Source organism: Aplidium turbinatum, chromosome 3, assembly GCF_918807975.1.
Source record: "Aplidium turbinatum chromosome 3, kaAplTurb1.1, whole genome shotgun sequence".
NCBI classification, from domain to species: Eukaryota; Metazoa; Chordata; class Ascidiacea; order Aplousobranchia; family Polyclinidae; genus Aplidium; species Aplidium turbinatum.
The window spans coordinates 2480738-2500257 of NC_137474.1; the positions used below are offsets into that span (position 1 = coordinate 2480738).

Consider the following 19520-nt stretch of genomic DNA (forward strand, 5'->3'; position numbering starts at 1 on the left):
AGACAGTGTTGGCTTCAGCAACATTTGTTAATTCAGACTTTTTGCAGTTTTTTTGAGTTTGAAGAATAGTTTCCGCTGATTCTTTATTGCAATCGTCCATTCTGCAGCAAGCACTTTCGCAACTCCTGCATGAAAAGTAAACTGTAAATTTCCTCATCGTGCATTCCATGTAGAAGAGGATCTCTCTTCCATTTATGTAAAAATTCATTTAGCCCATGTCTTGAGTCATATGTATGTTGCATGCTTGTTAAGAAGAGTGCTACGACTGTACACTGTACAGTGGCTACATTTTGTATCAAGAACCGTAAACGTTCGAGATATTAGGGATTCATCATCAGTCGTTATCTCCGCCTGCGGCAGATTGCGCATCAACATGGCTTATTTGTTTCCAAGAGTGGCGATTTTGAGCCAACTCGCCCAGTGTCGTCAAGTGGAGTCCGGTCCATGATTGAATGTTGTCTTGCCATCGTTTTGATTGTCTGCCACGTTTTCTTTTTCCTTCTACTTTGCCTTCTGTGCAAACTTTGCTGATTCCGAATTGTGATCTTTTAGTGTGGCCGAACAGTTTTAAAACTTTTGATTTTACTATTGCTGCAATTGGATGTAGTTTTGTCATAGTTAGAAGATCTTCTATTTTTGTGTGATCAAGTAACCTTTTGTTGGTCATGCTTCTCATGATGTGATTTTGGAAGGTAGTGAGTTTTTTCATTGTTGATGATGTCCAATTTACGCATTCTAGACCGTACAGCACGACTGGTAAAACGTAGGTGTTGAAAATTTTTGCTTTCAGTTTGATTGGGAGACTATTAGATGTTAGAATCTTTTTGTTCTTTTCAAATGCTGCCCAGCCTAAGCCAATTCGGTGTTGCACTGCAGTCTTTCCATCGTTGGTTGCGGATAGTCGGTGGCCAAGATATATGAATTCTGGTACTTGTTCTATTTGTTTTCCATAGAGAGTGAGATTGAGTGTGTTGTTAGTTTTGTCGGTTGTCATACATTTGGTTTTAGACACATTTATTTGGAGGCCGAATTTAGCAGCATTTTTTGACAGAGCATCTAGGTATTCCTGCATTTTCAGTTTAGAATTATTCAAAATGGCCATATCGTCTGCGTAGCTTAAGTTGGATATTACATGACCGCCGATGGTGAATCCAGTTGTACACTTATTTTCTGTTTCTGAGATTATTGCAGCCGCTACGATGCAAAACAGGATAGCAGACAAGACATCTCCTTGCTTAACACCTTTTATAATATCAATTCGTCTGGTTGTTCCGATGTCTGTTTTGATTAGTGCTTTATATTAGGGATTAGGCTACTCTAAATCCAAACAAAAACAGAAGAAAACCAACAGCAATTGATCAGTAATACTTCGACCCGTAGTTTGCAAAAGTTATTCTACACTAAATTTGCCATATGAAATAACCTTGTTTGTTTGGTTGATAAATTTCAATAGTAGGTACCAGATACAAAATCTACAACTTGAGCAGAGGAGAGCAATAGCGCGCTATATGTTTGTTGGGGCAGAGATCGGCAACATTTTTCACACTACGTTTAAGACAGGCATTACTTTTGCGAACCGGCTTTCAGTAGGCTGAAAGTGGGTCGCATGACTGAAATCAACTGATTTAAATCTTTCCTTCTGATTGGTTAATAAACCTCATCAGATGCAGCGACCTAGAGATTTCTACAACTTGTTCAAATCTACAACTTGTTCAAGTGTTGTATTTAATGCCATCCACTGTATTTAATGCCATTTTCGACGTGGAAGATCTACTGTAGACCAAGTCACTCTCATGACTCAAGACATCGAAGACTGCTTTGAGGCAAAGAAGAAGGCTGGTGCTGTGTTCCTTGACCTCACAGCCGCATACGACACCGTATGGCACCAAGGCCTCACCTGCAAACTCCTCCGCCTGCTCCCAGACAGGCACATGGTCCGCATGATCATGGAGCTCGTTTACAATAGAAGCTTTACCCTCACCACCGGAAGTGGTAAACCAAGCAGGTTACGACGCCTTAAGAATGGCGTCCCTCAGGGATCTGTCCTGGCCCCCCTTCTGTTTAACATCTACATCCACGACTTGCCAATCACGGTATCCGCAAAGTACGCCTACGCCGATGATTTGGCCATTTTACACTTGTCGAATCAATGGGATACATTAGAAGAGACTCTAAACAAGGACATGTCGACACTTTCGGCATACCTCCAGAGATGGAGACTGAAGCTCAGCGAAACCAAAACAGTGACGACAGCCTTCCACTTAAACAACCGGGAAGCGAAGCGTGAGCTCAAGATCAACACCGATGGAAAAACCCTGCCCTTCTGCCCAAACCCTAAATATCTAGGGGTAGTCCTGGACAGGTCGCTCACTTACCGTCAACATTTGGAGTCACTACGCAAAAAGATCTCAACACGGCTCAACCGCCTGCGCATTGCCACCATCGCGCTAGTTCACGTTCCAGCAGAATATTGTGCACCTGTCTGGAGCCGCAGTGCCCACTGCCATCAAATCGACACTGCCATAAATGACGCCTTGCGTATCGTGACAGGATGCCTGCGACCTACACCATCGGAAAATCTCCCTGTCCTTGCAGGCATCCAACCAGCTGAGCTTCGTCGCGAAGAAGCTATCCTGTCTCTTTCTCGTCGCGCTACGAACCCCAACCACTTGCTCTACTCAAGTCTCTATGAGTCTGTGAACGAGAAACCTCAGCGACTGAAATCGAGACACCCATTTGTACGTGCCGCACAACTCCTGATGAAAACTGCTGAACACCAATCCATCAGTGCGGCTACCTGGGCGGACCACCAATGGAGCTCGGAGTGGAAGAAGAACTCCTCAAGACTCCAAAGTTTCATCTCCGACACCAGCAACCACCCAACCGGAATGCATTTGCCAAGGAAGGCCTGGGTGCGGCTCAACCGCCTGCGTACTGGCGTCGGACTATTCCGCTCGAACATGCACAAATGGGGGATGGCTCCATCCGCGATTTGTGAGTGTGGCAAGGAGGAACAAGCCGTAGACCACACCATTTGTAATTGCGCCATCTACCATGCGCCAAATGGTGTGCGTGGTCTGCGTGAACTGGATGACAAATCAATTGAATGGCTGCTCGACACCTGCCCAAACATCTAGACCGCGTCGCCGCCACTGCCCAAGGGTGGTAAAAGGCAGAGCCCCTCGACCCTTGGAGTGGCGAAGAAGGTTCAAACGAAGAAGAATGCCATCCACTTATGAGCAGAGGAGGGCAATAGCGCGCTATATGTTTGTTGGGGCAGAGATCGGCAACATTTTTCACACTACGTTTAAGACAGGCATTACTTTTGCGAACCGGCTTTCAGTAGGCTGAAAGTGGGTCGCATGACTGAAATCAACTGATTTAAATCTTTCCTTCTGATTGGTTAATAAACCTCATCAGCTGCAGCGACCTAGAGATCACAGATATGCAAACTGTATCTACTTCTTTTTTTTCGTTTCAGTATTTCTGGAAGCAAAGGTTTGCTTATTATTGAAATTAAAACTGATATTATTGGTCTAGCCCAGATGATCTAGCCCAATTGATTAATTTTTTTACGATTTGGTCTTGGTTTTGCACGACCCGATAGCAAATGCCTCACGAGCCGGCACCGGCCTCAGCCTGGGGGAACTGATCATCTAGTTCACCAAAAGCCGTATCGGCTGTGATACTGAAGTAGTAGTAGTAGGCTTCATAGAATAGATTTTTTCACTTAACACTTAACTGAACTTTTCCACCAAATCTTACAAAATGATTCACTGCATTGATTGGCAGTTGACAATGCCCATAAAATAACAGTGAGAAATACAAGTGGTTGGCGGCTGAAGGAAGTGAAACTAAAATGGCCAAATGAAACTGCTGAAACTAAAATAGCCTAATTCTTACCACTTGTATGTAAAAATGGAGTGGCGACCAGAGATTATACTCGCAAACATAATTGTGGCCCATTACCGGTAGGGATGTAACACAGGTTGAACTTTAGGAACGACTTGAACCCAAACAAAAACACAAAATAAATATTTGCGTAATCCACTTCATCTTTGTACATGCCTTTTAAAGGGACTTCGGTTTAATTGACGTTAATTTAATGACAAGTAATTAAAACAGACACACTTTACACACACATTAAGACAACTTACGTACGGTACAACCAGCACATCTAAAATCTGCATGCAAAAATATCTGCAACCGATGGTCTTTGAAGTGCCTAACCGGAACTACCTGGAAAGAAAAACCACCTACCCTTCTCATATAGGTGGACACTCGCTTTCAGTGCCGTGGAATATGTAGCTCGGGCATGGTGTTGCAGCAAGCATACCAAAAATTGGTCATAATTTTCAGAATCACACTCCTTTTGTGAATTATATTTGTTGCTTTTCGTCTAGCCTAGATTACCTGAAAGGCCTTATGTGAGTGCACATTCTGCCGAGAGTTATGAAAAAATGCTTAATGCTTCAAAGTATGCCTGATTGCTTTTCTCTCTTTGTAGCTTCTAGTTACCATCTCCTCCTAAACTCATGGTTTCAAATAAACTAATTTCTTTTAAAGATAATATTAAATATCTGGTTGTTCATAACAACTCGACTATACAATAACACGAACAGACAAATAAGAAATCTTTATTGTGTTGGACGCAAGTTGAGCTAACAGCTCGAAGTGCTCAATTTCTGTCAAAAACATCTTATTTCAGGCGCATTGTGTTTATTGTTATTCATGGCAACTTTGGTAGCCTATAATACTTCTCTCATTTTAACTTTTAAACTTGGTAAAACTTTTCTCGTTTTTTCATCAATCATTTGCGTGTTGCATACCAGAGTTGGATCAAATAAATGGTATGTCATTTAAACGTTGTAATAGCATTAAAAATAAAAATTTTGGGAGACAAGATAAATTTTTAGGGGGGTAAAATTGCTTTTCCAAGACCCCCCTCCCCCTTGGCAACGTCCCTGATTTTACTGCAATAAACAAGTAAAATCTATTTATTAGAGTCCTTGTCAGTTTCTTGATTACTTGTGTGTTGGTTTAAACTGTTTTTTCTAAACCATTGATAATATTTGCAAATGTCCAATTGTGCCCCATTACCGGGGCACAATTGGACAAAAACAATATTTTTTTCAATTGACTGTAGTATTTAATATGCATTACCTAAGTGTTGTTTCACTGTCTCATTTTGTTAACAGTGTGATACTTTGTTATTGTGCAAAAGTTGGATTTTGTTAGACTTTTAATATAAACGGGACTTCTATTTTACTACTTTTTGTCCAATTGTGCCCCACTCTCCCCTAATTATATTTGAATGTAGCCTAATGGATTACACATTTTCATGTAATTGTAATTGATCCTTTTCGGTGAGTAATTGTATGGACATCGAGGACCGGTGAGACAAACATAACATTTTCTTAAATCAAACGTTTTGCGACAGTGTTTACCAAACCATCCTCTGCTCACATCTTCAAACTATTGTTCAAATTTAGTTGGATTAAAACTCGATGATTTGTCTTGCAGTGATTGTTTTTAAACTTATTGGAACTAATCAATCAAAATATACAAAGTACAAGCGAATGGGTTAAAGCAAAATATTGGATAACAACTTTAAATCGCTACCCATGGCAACTAGGGTGGCCCTTAAAAATCATTTTTCTGAAATTTACTGCTCCTAACCCTTAAAAAGTTTCGTCCTTACAAAAAATGAGGTCTTGCAAAAAATTTTTAAATTTGAAGATAATTTAGAGGGTGCACAAGACCCCTCAAGTTCCGCATCCCCCTAAAAATGCAAAATTTGGATATCTCGAAAACCGCTTGAGCTAGAGATGTGCTTTTGGTGTCTAAAGATGCAAAAGACAAGGTTTTCTATACATTACTATTTCTGAACATTGAATATGTCCATCTTGAGTAGAAAAGCAGTAATTTTGAAAAAAACTACTTTTTAGGGGTTTTGCGTGTAAGATTCATAGTTAAACAATAGTGCAGACCAAAAACCACAATTTTACAATTTACCTTTCTAACCTGTTAAATTGTGATGTTACAAGTAAACAAATAGAACATTGCAAACATGTGTTTTAGGGTAGTAGGGTGGTCCTTACACAAACAACAAGGTCGAGTAAGGTGGTCCTTACGAGAAAATGCAGGTATATAAATTCTGAGATTCGATAATTTGTTTTTGAAAAAGGCTGCAAAAGCACTTCTTGTAATCAAAAATAGGAAAACAATGCGCAATAAACTATATGATACAAAGCATAAGCTTAGCATTATGACAAATTATTGGGCTTTATCAGAATATCAGTCACTGACGGCAAAATTAACTAGCTTTTCGCATTGCCTTGGCATAAAAATCACATAGTTGTTCTGTCCGCATTGTTAATTGTTTGCCAACACATGCTTGTCAGCTAAAGTGGCTTTATTGCAGTTTGGAAATCGTTTCCGAAGGTCTGAAACCACCTGCATCAGATACTGAACCTGTTCTTCATTGTGAGTGAGGATGCGGTTATTATTCCTCTATGAGAGCTACACCTCGCTCAGCGTGGTCATCTGTGACAGTTAGAGTGTCTACTATGTTTGATGTCTCACAGTAACCATCACAGATTGCCCAGGTTTCTGGATCCTGTTCCATAAACTCAGTTGATATGTCGAGTTTTTTGAACAGTGACAATGACCCCTTAATGACCTGGTCAGACAACTCCAGTCGATCAGTCATTGCAGAGTTGATTGTCCGTCGTTAAGGGGCATCCTCAGTTTCTTCCCGCTCTTGTATTGCTTTAACCATGAGTTTTTAGGTTTGAGCCGATACAGAACGATCAAAAAAGGCAAGGGCAGCTAGTTCTTCAGACAGATACCACAGGTGGGAGGAAAACGTGGATAATACAGCATTTGACACTGCAGTGTTAATGCTGGAATACGTTTTAAAAGACTTCAAAAGATTTAGATCGTTATTCGGGGCTGCAGCAGGAGATTGTATCTATGCCTTAAGGTACAATTTTGTAGCAAAAATACACATCTGCAAGAGCCCACTCCTTTCTCTTTCTGCAAGTTTAAACTGGTCATAAAACATCCAAACTTTTAATGAGTACAAAATCTTCGACATCCATCTAGCATGATGCATTGGGCCAGGAATTATAAAATGAACACCTCTCGGAGGAATAGCTCCCATAAAAATAAATAAGAGCTCTATAAATTCTCTGTTATCATCATCACCACGTAAATCTTTTCTTTCCTTCAAAGATTTTTCAGCCCCAGCTATTATAGATCCACATCGATGACTGTATCAGCTATTTCTTTGTTTTCAGCTATCGTGGTGAACCTCGTCTTGCCTATAAACTCCCAGCGTGTTTGAAATCTTTTAAATACCAGAACATCTGGTGAGGCAGTGCTTCCCATGATTGTGGTAAAAGCTGTTTGTACTAGCAGCTCATGAATGTGATGGCAGCATGCTAGATACAATAGATCTTTTTGCAGCTCTTGTTCAATGAGGACACATGAGCCAAGCTTTTGCCCTGTGTTGGAAGCAGTAGTGTCAAATGATAATGCAATCACTTGTTCTATTAGGCCCCATTCATTGAGAGCTTCTACAGCAGCTTTTGCTTGTTTTGATCCCGTTCCGTTTGGCTATTTTGCTACTTGCAACAGCTGAGAAACCCCATTACCACTTACAATAATCGGCAAGCGGTCGACATGCTGTTTGGTTGTTAAGTCTCTGAGAAGCTTTCCATTCCAGTTGACAACCGCAGGAACATTAGCTCGGAACTCAGCTTTAAGTTTTACATGATGTTTAGGAAGTTTTACATTAGCTGCTTAGAACTCAGCTAGACTTAGGGACATGAAAACAGTACTTACAGGTTGTTAAAGGTTATGAACATTGTGTATCTGATGCACAGGTCGCTGGATTTCTAGTCACTTTAAACAATGCTATTTGTTTACTTGTAACATCACAATTTAACAGGTTAGAAAGGTAAATTGTAAAATTGTGGTTTTTGGTCTGCACTATTGTTTAACTATGAATCTTACACGCAAAACCCCTAAAAAGTAGTTTTATTCAAAATTACTGCTTTTCTACTCAAGATGGGCATATTCAATGTTCAGAAAGCATATAGAAAACCTTGTCTTCTGCATCTTTAGACACCAAAAGCACATCTCTAGCTTAAGGGGTTTTCGAGATATCCAAATTTTGCATTTTTAGGGGGATGCGGAACTTGAGGGGTCTTGTGCACCCTCTAAATTATCTTCAAATTTAAAAATTTTTTGCAAGACCTCATTTTTTGTAAGGACGAAACTTTTTAAGGGTTAGGAGCAGTAAATTTCAGAAAAATGATTTTTAAGGGCAACCCTAATGGCCACCTAAAGATACGGCCTGATTTGTCACATTTTACAGAAATTTCCAGGTTTTTCTAACTTTGGGCGAAGGTTTAAATAAATTTTTCTAAAAATTAGATTTTTACGCTTTCTTTACTCTTTTCCCCAGATGACACAATAGGTTTTAATATCCTCACATGTTGAAAAACAAAGAAAATTTGATTTCGAAGATTTTAGTTAGATTGATTTTTTTTTTTTACAAACGACAAACAGTTAGACCAGGGGTGTGCAACCTTTATTACAAGAGGGCCAGATATAAATATCTGGGTGAAACCGCGGGCCGCAAGTTTATTTAACATATGCTTTCTAGTAGCTGCAGGCACAAAAAAGTAGTTTTTTGTTATTTATGTTATTCTTATGGCATTATTAGGGGTTTCCTTGCAGAAATAATAAGTTATTACACATAAATTTCTGAAGAAAACTGCTATTCAAATTTATTGTCACACCGACTTTGAACGAGTTCAGTGAGAAATTTGCAGCTGGCTTGTTTTCCCGACGACTACAGTATTTCCAAATTTACTATGGAAGTGCTCGCAATTCGAAGTCCATTTTCCAAGTGTTCGTATGTCAGAACCGATCAATATTGAGATTTTATGACACCCATTTTAGAAAAAAATTGTTTGCACAAATACGTTGAGCCAATAAGAGCCATTTTTGAAGCCATGAATTTTTTCAAATATGAAAAGTCATTTGGTTGAGATGTTTTCGGTAAAAATCGCCAAGATTGATTTCTAAATACTTTGCTTTTAAATCCGTTTTCTCTTGAAGCTTAATCAGTTTGAATTGGATATCAGCTGGTGCTTTGTCACTGTCCGTGTTGAGTGGCGAAGAGAATATATCAAACAAATGTTCATGAGATTTGAAGTCCTTGAAACGAGCCAAAAATTCATACAATAATTAATTTTTCAAGTTGGTCTGCAAATTCAGTTTTCTTCTCAAGATGCATTCCATAGTCTTTCAAAGCTGGAAAGTGGAAAAGATTTCCTGTCTGTATGTGGGCTTTCCAAAGCCATAATTTGTTCATAAAGCCTAGCTTTATGTGACCATACGTTTCATTTGCATACTGAATTTTTTGCTGCAGTCTTGTATTGAGATCATTCAGGTGCGTAGTTATAGCAACCAAGAAAACTAGATCGCATATCCAATTTTTGTTTTCCATTACAGCTATTGGGTGCCCTTTAAGTTTCAAAAAATTCACGACTTCTTTCCGCAGTTCGTAAAATCGTCGCAACATGCAGCCCTTGCTTATCCAACGCACCTCGGAAAAAAGTAGATCTTTGTGTGTTGTGTTGAGATCATCCAGAAACTTTTGAAACTGACGATGGCTGAGCCCTCGTGCTCGAATGAAATTTACTGCCTTAATAACCGGGCTCAAGACCTGTTTGAACTTCGAGCATTTTGCGCACAGGTTTTGCTGGTGAATGACAGCTTACAATAAAAAATTGCTTTGTCATCATCGGTTTTTCTCTCCCTCAAGGAAGACTTCAAGAGACCCATGAATCCAATGCCAGTTCCGGACATGGATCAAGAACTATCAGCTGCGATTCTGCATAAGCTGGAAAAGTCCTGTTCGAACTTGTCAAAAGCATCCATTACTTCAGTGAAGATCTCAGCACCAGCTGTCGTGCCCTTCATTGACTGTAGTGACAGAAGCTGTTCCGTTTCGTTTAAGTCTTTGTCCACCCCTTTTACAAATATGGCCAACTGTGCTGATGGTTAACAGAAGGTGCGAAATGTATAATAATCCATTCTACAATGAACTGTTCACACCTACCAGACTAAACTAAATTATAAACACCTTTCGCGGGCCGCACACAATTCAAAATTGGCACATCTTTGCAGGCAGCACAATTTTTCTTCGCGGGCCGCATTTGGCCGCGGGCCGCATTTGGCCCGCGGGTCGCATGTTGCACACCCCTGAGTTAAACTGTTAATTTTCAATAACAGTCTGATTTTGCGTTTTTCAACTTACTTTTTCTCATTTTCTACTGCTTCCCCAAGGCAACAAAAAAGTTTTATGTCATTGGGAAACCGCAAAAAGTAAAACATCTCAAAAAATGTCAGTGAAGCACAAGCAGTAGCTGTAATCAAAATCTGCAAAATGTGACAAATCAAGCCGCATCTCCAGGTGGCCATGCGCTACCCATGTTTGGATAACAGCTTGGAAAAGTTTTGGAAGCACTGGCTTTGAGTTTGTATTCAATGTGGTTCACTTTCAAGTGATGTATATTTTTTATACAGCAGATACCTTCAAAGCAATATATTTTCTGTTTTGTTTTCAAAGCAATTAAACAATACTGCTAAACACCAACGACAAGATAGAGAAAGAAACTGCCACGAACTTCTTCATTTGAAATGAATCTTCTGCGCCTCCAGTAGAAGCTTGTATAGTGCAGTGGCAGTAATTATAGTAATTTTCGCCGCCTTTGAGTAAATGGTGGAAAGAGTTTGAGAAACTTTGGCTTTTAGTTTGTATTCAATGTGGTTCACTTTCATGAATACAAATATTTCTATGAACCTAGCAGATACGTTCGAAGCAATGCATTTTCTTTGTGTTTGTTTTAAAAGAAATTAAACAATATTGCCGTACAACAATGACGAGATAACATAAAAAATTGCTACAAATTTTTTCATTTCAAATGAACTTTCTTTGCCTCCAGAAGTGGCTTCTTGAGTTTGAAGAGTAGTTTCTACTGATTGATCACCATTGCAATTGTCGGTGGTGCAACAAGCTTTTTCACATGTTCTGAAATCAAAAGACACGTCAGTTAGCTTATCCTATTGTTCTGTGTGGTAACTTTTTGTGAATTTCATAATAAAATTGTATAGTAAACAAATAGGCATTCTTCTCCATTGTGTCAATGCTTATTTACGTTTTGAGCAGGGCTTTGGAGTCGAAGTCGGGAGTTTAGGGCGTGTCCGGAATCGGAGAAGTCAAAAACGGCAGAATCCGGCTTGATACTAAACGATGAACAATAAAATCAACATGCTGATATACAAGACATCTCTGCGTCTGCTTGGGCGGACCATAAATGGAGTTCTGAATGGAAGTCAACCGCAACCAGACCCTATTCGTTCATCCCCGACGCGAAAACACGTCCCATCGGACTGACATTACCAAGACAGGCATGGGTGCGCCTCAACCGTCTCCGTACGGGCGTCGGGCTTTTCCGCTCAACTATGCACCAATGGGGAATGGTCTCTTCCTCCTCCTGTGAATGTGGTGCTGAGGAACAGACCGCAGACCACATCATCAATGACTGTTCCATCTTCAAGCCACCTAACGGAGTGGAAGGTTTGCGTGCCATAGATGATGAAACCAAAGACTGGCTGCTCTCTAGTAGCATTGCAGTGTAGTCCGGAAACTTCGTAAATCTAGGGTGGTAAAAGGATAGACCCTCGGCCCCAGAGGCTCACACGACGACGCTCACGAACAATAAAATTTATGTTTGCAATCTTTTTTCCTATAATTGTGTCTTGTTCGCAGCATTGATCTCGAAAAGCTTACCCGAAAATAGAAGTGTTTGTTCTTGTCAGTTTTTGTGAAAGTCGCCGCTTCAATTTTGATCATAATTAAAGTGAAATTAAAGTTGAAAAAAATGAAAAAAGACAAAAACTAAACAAATCTGACCAACTTCTCAAATCTGGCAACACTGAAGCCGGAGTAGGAGTCGGCCAGTTATAAACCAATGAAGCTAGAGTCGTACATTTTTTGTCCGACTCCACAGCCCTGGTACTGGGTCGTAAAGTTCTTGCATGGTTGGTAAGCAAAATTTTTCTAGCCAAGTTTTGCTTCAAAAATTGTTAGATTTGAAAATATAAGGCTACTATTACTCAAAAAAACAAAACAAAAACAACAGCAATAACAAAAAACGAACAACAATTTTCAAACAAGTTGTTTTACTGGTATTAGTTACAACCATTGCTTCACAGTAAATTCACACAGTTCAAGTAATTTTGTGTTAATTCGATTGATGAATTTTGCCGAATGAGGCAAAATTATTTTATGTTTATTGAGATATTGTTTCATCACAATACACTCATTAATATGCAACGTGTTTGAGATTTTACAGAGACTTACATTACCCTATAGATCGCTTGGGCTAATGTGATTCCAATCACTCTTCCACCTCCGACAGTTTCTCCAATTATTGTTGGAACTAATTTTTCACAATCAGTCATGCATGTCGTATTATCCGCACAAATCCCCAGTGTAATCTCGGCTATACAAAAATACTAAATGATAAGATATTTTGTAATAGGCATTTCTTATCGTACCTAGGCTTAGCCTATGTTTGATGGTTAAACAACTCGAGAAAATAATGAACGTATCGAGAAATTTGTAGATGTTGATTAATGCTTGCATAGCTATTGATAACAATTCAATACATAAGTAATATAAAATAAAGTTTGTGTTTGATAAAGTGCTCTAAACTTAAAAATAAGTTAAAAAATCAAAGCATAAAACTTACGTAAAAGTGAAGAAAACTTAAAAATCTTAAACTTAATTTGCACTTCTTGACATCCTTGCAAAAATCTCTTCACAAGCTGTAAAACTGCATTAGTAAACTACATAATACGTTACAAGTTTTCAATACAGCTTTCATATTTACTTTTCTTTATAACTAGATGCTATTATTTTAATTACCTTGTGCTAAAAGAAATTAAATTTGGGTAGTAGCCTATTTGTAAATATTGTATTATTATTCTTTATTGAGCTAATGTCCTGGCATGTAATTTTATTTGAATATCGTATATGAAGGGAATGCTACATTATTATACAGATGCATGTGGAAACAGGGCGGTTTTGATGGACCTGGGGCTATAAGGTAATCTAAGGCCTATATTTCATTCCCCTCATTGTACCTATCACAATTAAAATAAAATAACAAAAATTATCCTCGAAGTAGGCCTACAGTATTTACTTATTGAACACATTCAAATGACATGTTTTCTGGTTTTAGACAAAGCAAAGCTGCATCATCGGTAACTATTTTTTTCCAAAATTTTGTTATGTATAGTAAAGCTAAGGAGTGCAATCTTTTCTGGCCCATGGATGAACGCAAATGATTCATTACTCTTTTAAGCACTGAAAATGATCGTTTGCCTGCACAATTAGAAATCATCAGACAAAGATACATTCTTAGCAGCCTACAACAGATATTTTAGGAGATGCATACATAAACTCATTTTAATTGATGAATCTAAACATTTCAAATGGTGTTAGGCTATTTTAGCAGCGCAGAAAAATGAATCATCTTTTCAGGCAATGATTCTTTTAGATTATCTGGATAATATAGTGAAGCAATGTTTTAGCACTCTCTTCAATTTTGCAGTTAGACATGGTGTTTAATTCTGCCAAAAACGAAAATCTTATTTGAAGACGATCGTATGCTGCAATTCGGGATTTCATACACAAAATAATTTGGTCATGGATTGGCAAATATGAGTCTACTTTGAATCTGCTCGATAGATCAAGTGATGTGTCTTCAGATCCACCTTCGCTATCCCAGCAAACTTTTCTTCTTTTCATTCTTGAAATTTCTTCAATATATTGATGACAGCCACTCTATACTTTACCCTTTTCTTTAAATTCATGAAATGTTGGAACAAAATCATGTACAGTAGACCCTGAAGCAAATTTGTTGCTTTTTTTAATGTAATTTTGCAATCTTGCAGCGCCAGACTAGTTTTATGACACCGTTCCATTACGCACGACCATAACTCAATTAAAATAACTGTTTCAAGCTTTTCCATTGACAAGATAAACCCCTTGGCTGTTTCTTTAGTCTGTGATTGTTCGTCATTGTCACTAGACATTGCTTTCAAGACTTGAAGAACTGCTTGGTAACCTTTTTTAGCGCATGTATAGCGTCATATCATGCCTCTCGACGTGTATCAGACAAAGGCTTAATTGTTGGCAAATGAAGTGGTTTCAATGCATCTGTAAGGAGATTCTATCTGTGTGTTGAAGCTGAAAAGAACATATAGAAACCCTGCAAAAACATAAAAAAACGCACTGCCGGTTGGCAACACTCAGCAGCACATTTTCCCAGAAGATTCAAGCAGGTGCGCTACACAAGGAATGCATTCTGCTAGGTGATTGTGTTCTTTTATTATGGCTTGCACACCTTTATACTTTATATTTGCACTCTGTAATACAAATCAGCCATAAGCATGTCATCATCAAAGCCACAGCCACCATTTAAGTGTCACCTTTATTTACACCAGTGGTTCTTAACCTTTTCTTTATCGCGCCTCCTTTAGCAAATGGTCTTTTGTTTCAAGCCCACCTGACTTTAAATAAAGACTAAAAGAATAAATTAAAAATCTTAACCTGCACGATAATAAAGCTGATAAAAGCACTACCCTACATGATGCGATAGTATTTGCACCTATATGATATCATAATTTAATATAAAACTAACCAGTTTGTCAAAATCATGACATCATAAATTCTGCATATAAGTTCATTAATTTGTAAGTGAGATGTCTGCGTGAGTGAAAACCAGAGATAAAGTTGTAGAGCACGCTAGGTCTCCCGCCCCCTGAAAATTAGCTGACGCCCTCTGGGGAGGTGTGCCCCCTGGGAACCACTGGTTTACGCAGTTAGCATTCGTTCTATGATTTTCTTCCTTTATTCTTTCGATCCTGATAATAAGCATGTCGGTTGCTCTTAGTAAGTTGTTATCGGTGGGCCTGGGGCTGCAGCTCCGTGAGCCCTGCCTTAATCCGGCCCTGAGTAGAATAACAGATCAAAGTAATTTTGTATCAAAACATAGAGTGTTTTTAGCTAATTTTCACTTAATTCACTTCATGGACCAAACTCAACAACTGTTGAGTGGCTGAAGATTTCCTGCCCTCCAATCTAGCCTGGAAAGATCGCTCATACGCCATCATCATCATGGACCAAACTGCCTGCAAATAATAAACTAAAATAATTCTTACCACTTAATTGCGATGGTTCAGTGATAATAAAAGAATCCACTCGCAAACAGAACTGTGTCCGATTGCTGGTAAGACACTGATTCTCTTCATATCTACTTGAATAGATTGTCTTTGATCCAGACTTGAAGGCCACGCCCGTGAGACAGGTGAAAGGTGACACCGACTCTGTAGACAAAATCAGCCCAAAATGTAATCGAATTCACAGGCCTACAAAACAATTTTGGCACAAAAAGTGAGAGTTCATTTAGAGCATTTCAAGGCCAGTGATTCCAAAAAGATGCTTAGCTTTTTCAAATTGGCTCTAGCTTTCTAGATAGGGGAGACTGGGGTAAAGTGTACAATGGGGAAAGATGAGCAACCCCTGTTTTTGGAAAAACGAATCGGCGGAATTTTTTTTTTTATTCTGGATATATCACTCATAATGCCACTTCATTCAATGTATTTGTTATGTCCACTGAGAATTGCATTTTACAATGGCACGCAGTTATATTGTTTATGTCAAAAATTCGAAAATTTTTATTTGTTTTCCAAAAACTGAATAACTTTATTGTTACACTGACAGGGGAATGCTTCAACTTAATCGAATTGCTCAAATTACCCCAGGTCATTGCTCAATTTACCCCATACAATTTATGCCGGGGTAAGTTGAGCAACACGCGAATAAGTATCAATATAAAAAATATAAAAATCGCAAGGTGACAAAACTCAATCTAAAATGTAGCTGATTCACTGTGCTTTAAGTTCACCCTATTAAAATTTTCCAAAACAAACCGTTCTGTTGTAAAAGCGACTTAAGCAAAAAGGTGCTCATCTTACCCCATCCTCTCCTACTTGACAATGAAAATATTTTTAAAACATTATCTGACTATTTTTTATTTATCAAATTACTCATTTTCAGACCTGTTTGTTATTATGATGTCATAATTGCGTTTGTTTAGTTCAATCGGGGGTAATTGTAGCAATTTTAAAACGCAAGCAAGAGTTGAAATGAATGGTTAAAGAGAGAGAATCATGAATATTCAATGAAAATGGTTGCGAATTAGTACACCACGAGAAAAATAACTTGATAATCATTTGTTTGTTAAATGCAGCTTTGTATTGAAAAGGTAAGCTTACTGAAATAGCTACTTGGACAAATGAAATCTTATTTTAAGCGTTTGCTAATGCCAAGCCTTTTCTGTAAGAAGCTGTTTTTTCTTGATCTATAGGATAATATATATGACATGGGCTAATGAAATATGCCTTTAACAAGTAGGATGCTGTCCTAACAAACCAGATGCACAATATATTGAGTTTCGCTTTTATCAGCATGATCATTATTTACTTCACAATATAGATATTATCGACCTGTTTTAGCCTGATGCTGCGAGTTCGCTTTGGAGCGAGTCTCTATTACCATAGCGATTCCGCAGCACCAGGTTAAAACAAGTCGTCAATATCTACATTGTGAAATAATCCAGATATACCTCATCGCAGCTGGGACAAATGTATAACAAAGGTAAATCACTTCAGTCTGGACGACATTGGGATGGACAAGTGGCTCCTCGTGCCCCATCCTGTGAATAACATCTGCACCCAAGCAGATGCCAAACGAAACTTGTCAACAAAGAGCCTCCACCCGGACGGCAAAGTTGCAAGGGGCAATGGACAAGTTCAGACGTCCCACCATTCTGCAGCTCAACATAGAAGCCTACACATTGAATGCTGCTGTTGAGTTTCTGTGTTGCTAGGCGTTATTGCTGCATAGTGAAGTAAGCAACGATCATGCTGCTGCAAGCGAAACTCAATCTATTGCATCGTCAGTCATGTTTTGGGGCAAGGTCAAGCTTTTCCTCAAAACCATCTGTACTATCTACTGTAGTTAGACATTTAGCCATCAAAAGTGGCAGCTGAAATCTTAGCTCCACGTTCAGATCAACATGGCACTCTTAACTCGGAGGCTAAGATTACGTTCTTGCGTAATAAGGATAAAATTCTAAGCAGTTACTTTACTGAAGAACATAACTTTGTACTCTGTGATTATGTAACAGGCTTTTGTACCTTGATGGGTGTCGCTCAGTAGTCTACAATAATAAAGAGTTGTGTTTTTTTTTATAGATAGCTTGTTTTGTTTATTTGTCTAAATTGTTTAGCAAAACAATATATGAGGTAGTAAGTAGCCTAACTAGCAGATCCAATACTTCACCTTAACAAATATATAAACAAAACTTATACATTCTTCAAAATGCCAAGCTCAAAATAGCCTGTCATACGCATTAAAACAACGCTAATATGGCAACCCTATTTGAGCCTCATCGTGCACTGTAGCTTTTGGCTTTCGATCCACGATGTTGTTATAGCGACCTCTTTGGTTTTGAAAGTAAAGAGCAGAACAGGTTGAATGCGTACATTGCACTTATTGCACTGGGATGGGACTAAAATTACATAATTACCTCACTCATGCAGTCTCATATGTTACTGTAGATGTTTGTTTAAGACGAATACTGAGCACAATAAGCCTGATCGCCACCTTTGGGTAAAGGGTGGAAAAGTTTGTAAAACTCTGGCTTATAGTTTGTATTCAATGTGTTCACTTTCATGTAATACAAATAAACAAATATTCTTATGAATCCAGCAAATACGTTCAAAGAAATGTACTTTCTTTTTGTTTGTTTTAAAGCGATTAAACAATATTGCCAACTACAACAAATCTCGATCGAAAGGGTTTTTGCCCTTTCGCCCCGCGGGAGGTTTCCGTCTTCTCTAAACCCGCCTTGGGAAAGATACCGAAAAAAAAACTGCTGTAAATTTTGTCGATTTTTATGAACCTTTTGCGCCTCCAGTAGTCGTTTCTTGTTGGGTTTGAAGAATAGTTTCTACTGATTGATCACCATTGCAATTGTCGGTGGTGCAACAAGCTTTTTCACATGCTCTGAAATCAAAAGACACGTCACTTGGCTTATCCTATTGTTCTTTGTGGTAACTCTTTGTGAATTTTATAATCGTATTCCATATTAAACGAAAAGGAATTCTTCCTTATTGTGTCAATGGTTATTTACGTTTTGAACAAGGCATTGGAATTGTGGAGTCGGAACGATTTTGGCGTGTTCGAAGTGGGAAACATCGAAAGAGGCCGGCTCCGGCTTGTTACGAAACGATGTACAACAAAATTTATGTTTGCAATGTTTATTTTATTTTTTGCAATTTTTTTAAACTCAATCTTTTGTTTTCCAAAATATCTTTAAGTGAAATAGGTGGAAAGAACCGTGACACTCCCAAATCTGGCAACACTGAAGTCGGAGTCGGCTTGTTATAAACCAATAAGGAGTTGAAGTTGTATATTTTTCGCCCGACTCCACACCCTAGTATTGAGTCGTAGACATCTTGTATGCTTCCTTGGTAAGCGGAATTTTTCTGGTCACGTTTTGTTCGAAGGGCTGTAAGTTTTGAAGATATAAGGTTACTCTGACTCAAAAAAAAAAAATGAACAGAACTTGTTATCAAACGACTTTTTCACTGGCAGTGTTTTCAAACGTTATTTTACAGTAAATTCACACAGTTCAAGTAATCTTATATTAACTCGATTAATGAGTTTCAAAATGGCGAGGTAAAAGTATTTTATTTTTATTGAAACATTGTTTCAACACAATACACTCATTATAATGTAACGTGTTTACGACTTTTACAGAGACTTACAAAATTCCATAGCGTTCCTGGGCTAAGGTGGTCCCAGACGGTCCTCTTCCACCTCCGAGAGTTTGTTCAATTATCATTGGAACTAATGCTGCGCAATCACTCATGCATGCCGTATCATCCGCACAAATCCCCAGTGTAATATTTGCTGCACGAAAATGTTAAAAGGTAAGATATTTTGTCATGGGCATTTCTTATCGTACACATAAGGTTATGTTTGGTGTTTAAAAAATTAGAAGTTTTAGCTATAAAGTGATTCAAAAAATAAAAACAATTGAAGCTTCGAAAACGTTATCTTACAGATTAAATAATCTCTTAATAAAGCCTTCTCAATTCTCAAAAAACCAAGATCGATTGAATAAATAATGACTTGATAAGCCCAATATAAAGATTATTCATCATTATTAATTATTTATCTAACTGAGCTTCTCCAACAAATCGTACAAAATGCATTCGACAATGTCTACCATTGTGCATTAACAATGGAGGATGCAAGTGATTGGCAGCTGAAGAGATACTGCATTCAGATGCATGTG

General features: G+C 38.4%; 1 protein-coding gene across 1 annotated transcript in view; it reads right to left on the reverse strand.

Annotated features, from left to right (window-relative positions):
- LOC145767460 (uncharacterized) overlaps positions 1-18215 on the reverse strand; it is a 47564-nt gene extending 29349 nt beyond the window's left edge. The window contains exons 1-2 of the mRNA XM_082579285.1: positions 18120-18215; positions 15313-15477 (exon numbers count right to left, since the gene is read on the reverse strand). The gene's annotated coding sequence lies outside the window, so the exon portion shown is untranslated. The remainder of the gene's footprint in view (positions 1-15312; positions 15478-18119) is intronic.
- Positions 18216-19520: the final 1305 nt, after the last annotated feature.